The 12711-nt window shown below is 35.1% G+C and overlaps 1 protein-coding gene across 3 annotated transcripts in view; it reads right to left on the reverse strand.

Annotated features, from left to right (window-relative positions):
* LOC105143318 (terminal nucleotidyltransferase 5C) overlaps window positions 1–12711 on the reverse strand; it is a 140247-nt gene that overhangs the window by 15180 nt on the left and 112356 nt on the right. The window lies entirely within an intron of this gene.

The following is a 12711-nucleotide window of genomic DNA, read 5'->3' on the forward strand; positions in this document are numbered from 1 at the left end:
CCTTTTATTCGACTAACGAATATTTATTTTGCGGTTAAATTGAAATCGATTTCATTTTGCAAAAACGCGTAAATCTTCGTCGGATCCCCCTGGAATTGTAAAAAAGACTTATACGTTCTATACCTACGCAATAAATTGAAATACCGAGAAACTTTTGTAGAATTAAATCGCCACTTGGCTTTTCATATGAAATATGTATGACGGAATGTGAAGCAATATGTTGATATTAACTTATTTCGACTCCAACGCGTCTGGAACATCTTTTCCGGTACGTGCTACTTGCCTAAATTAAAAAGTAAACCATTTTTCTGCAGAATATCAGAGAAATATTTTTCTCATAGTGACTTGCGAACTCTCTAACAACGTGTTTTTGCGCTGGAAAATTATCCGAAAATGAGAAAGAATCGTTTCTTTTTGATACTTCTCCCTCGATGTATCATTAGATTTACGAAATGACTCTTCACGAAACAATTAAGTTCCGTATTAGATACCAGTGGAAACGAAATAGAAACGCAATTATTCATTTCAGCAGCAAATCACTAGAAAGTACATCAGCGGATTGAATTGCTCTGCGAGACTCGGAAAGAAGTTGGCGGAGTTGGCTCTCTTGGTCGCCAAGCGTCACAAAGTCGGGAACACCCGGTGTACACCGAGAAGCGGCGCGACGCGACGCGACGCGGCGTCACAGAATATATATATATATATATATTTTATACGTATACATGTATTTCTGGACGCCTACGCGCTTCGGCGTCGGGGAGATGGCCTGGACCAACGAGGCGGCGGCGACTCGCCAAGTACTATCGATTTTGTCCGACATCCGCAGTCGTCAACCCACGTCAAAACCAGTCGGGGTGTCGCGTTTACATTACGCACTCGCGTTATTTCGCGTCGCGTAACAAGAGTATCCCTGCCACCCCCCCCCCCCGGTCTCTCCCGCACCCCTAATCCACCCCGGCCGATTTTATCGCGAGCAAGGGAAATTCGCTGGTGTTATTTATCGTCGGATTTCAGATACCGGCGTTCGAACGAAGGTGGTTTCCACGCCGTTCCGTCCTGCGCAGACTCGGTGACATTATGAACGTCTCGCGCCGCGACGAAACTCTTTCCCTTTTTCTTCCCTTTTATTTTTTCCTCGGTGTTATGGAATAATCGCCGGTGCGAAATTGTCGAGACTGTGGCGCGTCGACGTAGACTTCGCGCGTCTATTTATTCTCCGGCGCAAAAAATTAAAAAAAAAGACCGATTGTTTACGACAACGTTGAAAACGTTCTTTTTTTTAACAAACAAAGGAAATTATATCGTATCAAATACTTTCATCTCCTGTAAACTAGCCAAGTTTCTTGTTGTTATGCGATGCGAAATTCTCAACGTTTATCAATCGATGTATATCGCGCACCTTTTGGAAGTATAATAGTAGTAAGTTACAACTTTTCGCAGAATGTATTCTCCTCTCTGTACATGAAACAGTTTATTCAATATTATTCACAAACTATTTATTTAATATTATTCATAAATAAAGCGAAAATACATTCTTGACTGAAGGATTAAATTCGAATAATTAACCCTTTATTGCTCGTGCGATTTTTTCAAATGTAACTCGCGTATTTCTGACATTCCAACATTATATCTCCATTTTTATTGTTGATGATTTAGAATTAAATAAAGCTTGATAATATTCTATAAATTTTCTTTAGAGAAGGATAAATGCTAAACTTTTTACAATTGTGAAACAATTTGCGCTAAATATAATAACGTATATATAAATAGCATTTAGCGAATTTATAAGTCTGAATACCTCACCAACAACGATTAAGAACGTACCAATTGCAACAGCCATGAAATTACTCAATCGTACGTGAAAATATTCCGCTTGATGGATTCGCAAATTTCAGGATCGCGACGGTATTATTACGTTACAATACCATACTAATCCTCGTTGAATTGTACGATACGAGAGGTAGAAAAACGGCAATGCGGTGAAACGACACTTTGCAGCGCGAAGCGGAACAAACTGCGAAACTTCAAATTCACGTTTAATCACGCTACAAAGGTCAGCCGTTGACAAATTACCTACATGAAGAGATTGGAAAGTGACGGATGCGAAGATTACTGCGGCCAATCAGACAGCATCGACGCGCGATGGTGGCACGGAATCAAAATAGTCGCTCGCAAATTGCGTTCCCGCAAACGTCGTCGCCGTCGTCGGCGCGGCGTCGCCGGCAAAGTGAACTCTCGGCTGGGGGACTCCGGACCTTGCGAAGCCATTCAAGTAATCGCAACGCGCAACGTGAAAACGCGGAAAGAGACGTGCTTCGTGTGCCGCGCATCCGGAAACGCGTGCCTGCGCGACGACATACACATACATACGTTCGTAACTCGCCGTTGAAATGCGCCGAGTTGCGCGGGGTCAACGAATTAGCGCGGCGAGATATCTCCCGTGCGATTGCATCTTTACAAGCTGTAATGCGGGATTACAGATTCCCATTGCGCGCCTCGGGAATCTGTCTTTTACATCAGCATGAAACGTGTGGGAATTCGAAATCTTATCTTAATCTACATGGAGAAAATATTGTAAAAATTATTTTGTCACAAATTACAAAAGATATATTTCCTTTCTGTAATACTTTTTTATTCTTTTAGAATATTTATCATAAAAATATTTTTTTATTCTTTTAGAATATTTATCATAAAAATTTGAGATATGGTAATATTATTGTATTTATTACACGAAAATTGATAATTTATTATGTGCATTTTTTACTTGGAGTGTCAGTAAAAATTAACGCACGTTAGAGGAAGTTATGCAAGTATTTTACACTGTACAAACATTGTATAAACTTACAATGTATATACAGTATGTATATACAGTAGTTTACAACATTTTACAATGTTAACGATTAAAATATTACTATATTAATATTGCAATTTTCAGTATCTTACACATAAGCATAAAATTTTCACGAAACAATTTGTAAAAAAAAAAACAACCGTATACAGATTGTAAAATTTTGTTTTTATTCATGAAATACTAATGAAATTTGCTTTATATAACATATTCAAATATTCAAATAATTACAATCATCCCTTTAAAATACAAAAAAAAGTATTCCTTTAAAATAGAAAAATAAAATTTGTAAATAAAAATATGTTTTCCATCGTATATCCCAGGATAAAAACTTTTTATTGCAATTTTTATTACATCTTTTTTCGTGTATTTTCTTATGTTAAATGCATAAACGTTCGTTGAATGATTTATGCGAAGAATAAAAAAGTGAGTTTTTAAAAAATAACAAAGAGCGCGAAACTTGCAAGAGGGAATTTCTATTAAGTGCATACGTGGAAAATTTTAAATATAAAGTCGTAGCTTCGAGGTATGTAATTTCCAATATATAATCGAGTGAAATAAAAAAAGAGTATAAGCGACGAAAATAGGGAACTATTTATATCAAAAGAACACAAAGTAGAGATAAAATTACAATAGATTGGAAACTTTTATAGTATAAACATTCCATCTGAACTGATCTCCGATATTAAAATGAATATTTTCATTGTATATTTAAATGCCGTCGTCTGATATATATACAATATATTATGCATTTTATCAACAATTAATACGATCTTTATTAATTTGAATATTTATCGATTGCTTTCTACAGGAATAAGAGTTCTAGTTATGCAACGTAAACGAATGTAAATATTTAATACATCGATCGAGTAACCCCTTTTCCAAAGGCGACTACTTTAATTTAGTTCTCCTGAACTTTAATTCAGTTTTCCTGAAACGTTGCATGCATCCAGCTACGCATTTCACTCTTGTAATTGCAGTCTCGCAGCGGGCTAAACAAGTCCAGGTAGGAGCAGGTTTAATTGATAATACATTTTCATTCAGCGTAATGTAACAATTCTGGCATAGCAATGGGGCCATCGATAACGCTGCTTAAACAATAAAACCAGTAACTCGTAAATATCAGAACAATAAAATCATAAAGTCGCGTTTAATGAGATGGATAAGGCGAGTCGAAGACCTAATCATTAATCAAGTAATTACGTATGCTGACATTAAAAATGCTAACAGGCTATACCTGTCAAAATAAAACAACAGATATATGATCGGAGAAACAGATGTGCTATAAAAAATATGCATCTGATTACAGGACGTCCCAAACTCATTATACTCATTAAACTCACTACTTTACATACTTGATACTTTGATCAATTTTAAAGTTTTTTTATTAAACAATATGCTTTTATACAACTTTCAGTAATTTTGATTTTTTTAATTTCGTTTTTGTCAATTAAGTGTTGATTTCATCAGAATAAATTTAAATAAAAAAGTGAAGTGAAGTTATAAGAAAAGAAAAATGCAAAATATATAATTATACATTCTAGATATATACATTCTTGCAAATGTTAAAATTATCCGCAATATAACTAGTATCTATAATTATTGTGACTATGTAGCAACAAAGTAATCTGAAGTTCAATGCTCGTGTGTGACTTTCGGAATATTCTATGTACAACTTGCAAATGTTCACGACAGACGTACAATGCTGATTCATGTTTCTGCTGAAATAAAAAATGTACAGCTTTTAATTCACACCGTTGGAGAGATATTTTACTAGTAATCGTGACTCCGTTGCACGCGATAAATTCATAAAACCATAAAATTGGGGACGCTCATGGATTGAAATCCATTATCTTCACCGAATCGTTCGTACGTGTATTATGATCGCGATCGCAATTACGTGTATTACGTGGCGTGTCTGACTCGTCGTGTTGTCGCCACAGAATAACCAATCCTCTCTCCTCCCTGCAATATTTTCTCGCACGTTCTATCGTAATAGCCGGCACTCGCGTTGAATACCGCAGCTGTATTCAGATTAAAATTCTATTAAAATATATAGTTCACTTTGAATAGAATGGGATTACAAATTGTGTTCGTTATATGCTTGTCATTTTGAAGTTCGATTTCATGAAACTTGCAACATCTTTTTTGACCTTTTATCATTGCAGGGTTGGTATGTCATTTTTTAAAGATAAATTAGACAAATAAAAAGCACACACACATCTTTTAAAAATTCTTCAAGTATGTATGTATGTGTGTTTTTGTAATACATATTAATTTATTTATATTATATATTTGTATGTTTTATATTATTTCATTTTTATACAGAGTGTCCCGTAAGTTTTGGCCAATTTTATGTAGATAGAGCAGACTAAACTGAGTCGAAAAGTCCTTTACCATTTTGCAATTTTCGCAATAGTTAACAAGATATTAATTACTAAAAATCGTTGAATATTGATTTTCAATAATTTTTTAATTCAAATACTATCAACTTTACAGAAAAACAGCGAGAGACAAAAATTGTTTATTTTCTTCTCATAAAGTTCGTAGAATTTTTTCAGAATTTTTTCAGAATTTTTTAATACCGTATTTTCTCATGTTGGTACAAATAAGAAAATGCAGTAGGTATTAAAAATTCTGAAAAAATTCTTGAAATTCTATGAGAAGAAAATAAATGATTTTTGTCTCTTGCAGTTTTATATAATATAAATATAAATATGATATTTTTCATTACTAAATATAAAAATAATTTTATTTTTTTATACAAAAATAAAAAATATAGACAGATAAATATCTATATATATATATATATATTACTTCCGGTTTACATATTCATACACACGCACAAACTTTCTTTCTGTCTTTCTCTCTCTGTCATCATGTTTCATCGTGACTCGATTCTCTATTCGGCGATGTGTATTGACGCGCAGGCAGTGCCGGATACGTACACTCGTCTTACATCGCCGTAATATGTGCGGGCGACGCGATATGACGTTACATACTTGTTGACAAGGGCGCGATGGCAGTTAGGGAGATACGGTTGTCCGAGAGAGAGACTCGCGACATATATCTCTGCCTCGAAAAGACGTCAGAGCGCATCGTGTGACTCAGATTCTGGCAGGCCGTGCCAGGCACTCGTGCATACATCAATGCAACTATGCTGCAAAGATTTCCTGGTGTAATAACTTGAGACATTACTGCACTGCTCAATGAGGAAAAGACTCAATGGCAACTCTTCGTTCGAATCTTTCTGCGCGTCGTTGCGTCACTGGAGCGAGCGCTGCGCGTTATCGATCGCGATTCCTAACGGAGTTCAATTATAATGGAAAGGGCACAAACCGACGTTTATAATAGACCGAGGTTATCGACTGCAAAGTTCAATCAATGCTCATACGTTAATATTATCTAATATCTGCACACAAAGCCATTCGCGTACAAGCCAATTCTGCCAAACAGTATCGCGTTACTAGATTATAGATAGCATACGAGATGTATTTAGAGAAATTATACGTATTTTCTTTAACCCACGTATCAGGGAGTCACGTCAATCAATCATAATGCTCCCGCATTGCCAAAATTATTGTTCGAAAACATTGTTAACGGATCGCCTGTTTTCCGTTGATTCATCAATTTCGTCTCTGACCTTTAGTTTCGATGCGATTTTCGCACAGGAGAGTGGCATTCAGCCAGTCGAGAGAATATAAATATTTCGAGATGGATCAACGATCGCAAAAGCCACGGCAAGGAGCCAACGACTTCATCGGCGAGAAGTTTATAGTACACCACTATCGAATCGTCACCGACGGATCTATAGACGCGGCGAGGAACTAATAAATAATTGATCGTGCATCGACATGTTAAAGAATTTAAGAAGCGTATTTGTCGCGGATGTGCGCGCTATGCTGTCAATCCGTTCGTGTAAAACGTCATTCGCTGGCCTACATCGTCCATGGAACGTAAACGCCGCGCGGCTGGAAAAAATTGCCGTCACGAGTCATCATCCGACACGTGCCCGGACACACGAAGCCTCTCTTACGTACGTACAGACGGTAGATCCGCACGTTCATGACGAGTGAGAGACGATTTAATGACGAGTATGCAACGCGATGCTTCACGATGTGTTCCGCGATCGATCTGCGTCCGTGTACATACCCGTGTAATAGCGAAAAAGTGCGACGTTTCAATCGGGAGAAAATCGAAAAAAAAAAAAACAAATTGATCAGAATAAGTTTTGGAGGAGATAGATAAAATTTTGTCAAGTGAACGACGAATGTTTCATCAAAATCAGAATTTTTATTTTTGTTTTATTTATTTGATTATATGTAGCAAAGAGAGCTAATTATATTTAATTATACTTTAGAAGACATATATATTATTAGGTTCATTTTGGTGAGAATGAAAGAGATATCTCGACTTCTGTACATTAGATTTAGAATAACATAAAGAGATGAATTATTTTAGAATTTTTCTTAAGAAATATGTGACTCTGTAGAACAAGTAACTATGAAAAAAGAAAGAAATACTAGATAAGACTGAATTCCCTCAAAGTGTTAGAGAATGCATATTAGAAGATAAAGAACCTCACACTAATTATGTGTCAAATTAGGTTTTGATAAAACGAGTCAGTCGTCATATATAATGTAATTTATAATGTGGTAAACAAAAGATAAGCTCAATAATGAATAGTTCTTTGAATTGTGATGTATCAAAAGTGTAAAACTTATGCTCACAGAGCACCTTTGATACATCATAGCTCAAAAACTGTCTAATTATTAAAGTCTTGCATTTCTAACATCTTTTATTCATTACATTATGAACTGCATTATATCTGAAAACTAATTTCTTGTACTCAATTTTCTATGTAATGTGGAGTTCTTTACTTAAATAAAATGCAGAAGTCATAATAATATCATGACCTTACTTGTTTCTAATAAGGTCATTTTTAAGTGGAAAATGACGTCATGATATCATTGAGACTCAATTATGATTCTGTTCCACTCGGATATCTTCTAATATACATTCTTTAACACACTGTCATTCGGTCTTATCTATAATAGTATTTTTTCTTTTGTTCTAGTTATTTGTTCTACGGTTAGATATTTCTTTGAAAAAATTCTAAAGTGAAACTTATGTTATTCTAAATCTGTATGTACTTTTATAAACAAAGATGCTCTGTAAGCACAAGTTTTACACTTCTAATACGTCATAGCTCAAAAACTATCTATTATTACTGATCCTTGCATCTATATGACATCTTTCATTCATTACATTATAATCTACATTACATATGAAAACTAATTCATTTCATCCAATTTTCCAAATGATAGTCCTGTGCTAAACCCGATCAAAATCACGTAAAAATTACGTTAAATTTAAAAGAAATTGGATTATACACGCAACAAAAATTAATAGCGTACAAATCACGGAAGCAAGAAAAGAAACGCAAGCAGGATTGCAAAGATTGTAAGATATAGTGACCGCGACTATAGAATCTACGACTGCACACGAGCTAAATGATGTGCTATAGTGTATATTACTACAAGCGTGCGTGATTCATGTATCACTAACGACGGCGTAGTTTACGGAACTTTCTCATTTGTAACGTCAAGCCGGTCGCTACGATATTGTGTGGGATAAGGAGTAAATGTACCTCGCAATGAAATATAGCCACTCGAGGAAAACGTCAAGAAGTCAAAGTTAGAAACGATAAATAAGCTCCTCCTTTTCTCGGTACGTCGCTCTTCCGTCTACTTCGTTTATATTCTTTTTAATGAGGCAGGATTCGGTGGATTGAAGCGATTCACGGCGACACGCAAAGCGCAGTTACACATATCGTCTAACGAATGTAGGCGACGAGCTGCATATCGCTAGACACGCGATTCGCGTGTTCCGAAACACGGAACTACCTTTCAACTAGTGTTCCACTGGCAGGGTTGACCGGAAAAATTCAGTGGGTGAAAACCACCATTGGAAAGTTCAAGACGGTAAATTCTGGATTTTATCTTCTTGAATTTTATCTAATTGAATAAACTGACAAAAACTATAAAAATGATTAATAATCTAATTTATTTATTTATTTATTTATATAATTATAATTTATTTATTTTATATCTAATTTATTTTACGGATTTTATTTTGGATAAAGCTTCAATTGGAAAACACTCTTTTTCCATTGACGCTAATTAGAATAGTGATACTAGAATACTGAATTATAATGTCAATAAGAAAATTTTCTATTTAGTTTATCGTTTTATAGTAGACAGTTATTGTCATTTTTTTCCAGGAAAATACAGATTTTTATCGCTAGCCTTATCCAAAAAATTTTGTCAGTCTTGTCCACTGGAGATTAATTTTTCAAAAATTTCGACATTTTAAGCCGGAAAATTGAAAAATCAATAGAAAATCAATGTGCGCTCTAAACTTAAACAGATCCTTTCTGTCTGCTGATTCGTTAAAAAAATCAGAGTCAGTCCGAAAATCGGAAAGGTGACAATCGTGGTCTTAAGCTACTCAATCCCGATAACACCGATGTGAGTGTATCTTCGTGTACAACGAAGCATGTTTCTTCCATAATGTATCTTAATTAATAGTTTAGACAAATAGATTAGATCATTTAGATCACTCTAATAATACTAGAACGTGCTTGGCCATGCTTAAAGAAATGCCTAAACTATATCTATATTACTTCTACAATGATGTTCATTAATCCAATCTTTTTTATATCTATTGCTTTTTGGGTATAAGAACCACCACAATTTTAGGCCATTAAGCAAATTTAATAAACCTATGGCAGCACTTGAGATTATTGTGGTTCCTACACTAATCTATTCCAAAGGACTCGGTTAATCATTGTACTTATCATCATTATTGTTCTTGTACATTTATATTGCATATCACCCCTTTTATTTGTTATCTTTATTTTTATTTAATAATTTATGATTTTAAATAATTATTATTTAAGTGTATTAAAAAATATTCATCGATAATAATTCAAGTTTCCCTCAGAGTTAGTCTGGAAAACGCGGGGGACTAAAGCATCAATCAAAAGTAAACGATATTCAAATTCTTACTTATGAAACTCTATTCTTCCCGAATTTGCCAGACGAATGTGCACGTTGTCTGAAGATGAATCCTAACCCAGCGAGTAAGCGCGAACAAATGGATTCGCTTTAACTTGTGGAAGACGTATCTTTCGAAGGATTCATTCCTGACCCATACTCTATTATAGATAATAAAAAAGTTATTCCACGTTTAAATATAGTATATAAAAGAACAGAAAAGAAGCAGTTTTTAAGTTTGATTTTTATATCCTTGCGATGTAAAGAGGTGATATGAATAATCTTCCAAAATTAATGAATATTCATCGAGTCTCGAGTGACTCAGCCGTCATGAATACGAATAAACGCAAATGTTGTTCTATTTCTCATCGATACATCAAAGAAAAAAGATCACTTATTCATGATCGTCATAAATGTTTCATTTGTGATTGTTCGATTCGCATGGTCCGGATTCATTGCTATAATGAATTCGCACAATTTCGAAACAAGTGATATCCTTTTTTTTTACATGCGAAAGCACGATCACACGAATCGTGAAAAAGAATCAAAATATCGAGTTCGGGATGTTCAAACATTTCATGTTTGCAGTCAGTATCGAACTACTAGCGTAGTTGATTTACTAATTGGAAGGAGAATTCGATCCAGAAATTTTACACTTTATACGGAACACGGAGTGCGTATCAACTGAGGTTATCGCACTTTTTTTCTGATTCTAATTCTCTCATATTTTTCAATGACTCTCAATACAATGTGAATAGATAATTAAAGCTGATTAAAGTTTCAAAAGAAGTACCGTCAAACGTAATTCAATTTTTCATGATTCGTTAAAGAACCTATAATTGAGAGAAAACCTACGCTTGGGATGCCCTTCGTATGATGTCATCAACGAGTTTTTCGTAGAAAATTATCGCTTGATGTCAAACGACGATGGGCATTAATAATCGATTTCGGGCGGATATTAATCTTTAGATAAGAAAGAATATTTATCTTCTTTCTGTTTGAAGTCACATACCGTATATTTGAACCGTATATTTGAACTAGCTTAATGTATTACAACAGGACAATAGATAACAATGCGGACATACTAGAGAGGGTGAATGCCGGTTTCATCATAATACTTGTAGGTTGAATCAACTGAAGGATGCGCAGGTGGTAACCGACGAGAAAAGGAAGGACATCTCAACAGTTGCGCCGACAACTGTGTTGGCTTGACCCGTCGTGTCGCGAAAGTATGAGCCGACCTACACAAGTATCTCGTGGTAATTCGCCCACTTTCTCTTGACTCAATGGCCACTTGTCACGCATTTAGACAATTTGAAACCCTTCAGAAAAGACGTAATTGAATATTCTATCCTACTTGCATCTTCCAGATGTTTAACATCAAATACGTACGAGGAAAATCGGACGAATGTTTTAAACGCTTAGATTTACGTACAAAATATATATGTTCGTAGAAAATAACATGTGACTGTCTTAAAAGTTTGTGATATTTCCTTAATATTTTTCATGTCTTTGAAACAGTGAGAAAAATTGTATCAGAAAATTGGTTTTATATTTTGAGAAATAATTAATTTCAAATGAGATTAAGATCAAACGATAAACGAAAAATGTATTGTGAAGTGAAAATGCTTATATGCGACTTAAATTTTTAATCGCTGTTCATTGTATTGTATTATCGAGCGTAATTTTGAATATACTTTTTTAACAGTAAATAAAATTGTTCTGTGCGATATTATATGAAACAAATAAAAATAAATCACATTAGGAATTATAAAAATTCATAAAAAAAAAGAAATATTTCGCTGAATCTTTTTCCTGTGTCAATTCTAAAAATAAAAATACTATTCGTCATTTCTAATTTGCGAAAAACTTTAAATCTCTCTCTATAACATTAGAAATCCACCTAATTAAATTATGTCAAAATTTCCAATAAATAATCAAATCTATGTAAAAGAATCTGATTAATGATTTCTGACATATGTTGAAGTGTATGCATTCTATACGTCTGATTGACGTATGGAAAAATATATTTATTTAAACACTAATAAAAAACTTTGTCATTCACGCTAGTAAAAACTTTGAATATGCAACACTTGTTAGTATGCGGATGAAAACGGAGCGACATTCAGGATCGTTCGAGTTCCTGGAGCATCTCGCGGCTTCCGTTTTACACGCCCGGTGAGAGGCGGGCAAGGAGAATGAAAATCGAAATGAATATTCGGCCTTCGTTCGGACGCCACGGTTGTAGGATCGTCGTCGCCGTAACGGGAAAACGAGGTCACCGTGTATACGCGAGTAGGGGCGACGTCGTAGAAGAGCCGAGGATGTCCCAGTTTCGTGTCGCGGGGGTCGTTGCACCCGAGCACCCGTCAGCCGGTGCCACATCGGGTGCACCGGCGGTTATATACGCCGGTTACAGAACGAGACAGAGGAGGAATGGGGGGGAGATTCGATTTCGCGATCGCGCGCGCATCCGGGAATCCCCGGCTCGTCATTGTTTTCACCGTTCGACGTATAGACAAGTGCCGAGACGAGTCAAAAAATGAAAATGAAATGCGCGTACGGAACAAAAAGAAACGGTAATTCAAAGGACAAAAGGCAGCTAGCTGCGACAGACAGTAGAGAACAAAAAAGCATGATTGGAAATTTTCATAATGGAAGCTGTCTGTTTAATTATCTCATCTTGAATAATATTTTCTAACCTTTCGGTTTGAAGAAAAAAAAAGACACTGTTACGCATGTTATAAAAAATTTCAAAAAAAAAATTACTTTATATACAAATTATTGTACATTACAGTTTTCAAT

This window comes from Acromyrmex echinatior, chromosome 3 (genome assembly GCF_024713525.1).
Source record: "Acromyrmex echinatior isolate Ae372 chromosome 3, ASM2471352v2, whole genome shotgun sequence".
NCBI lineage: Eukaryota > Metazoa > Arthropoda > Insecta > Hymenoptera > Formicidae > Acromyrmex > Acromyrmex echinatior.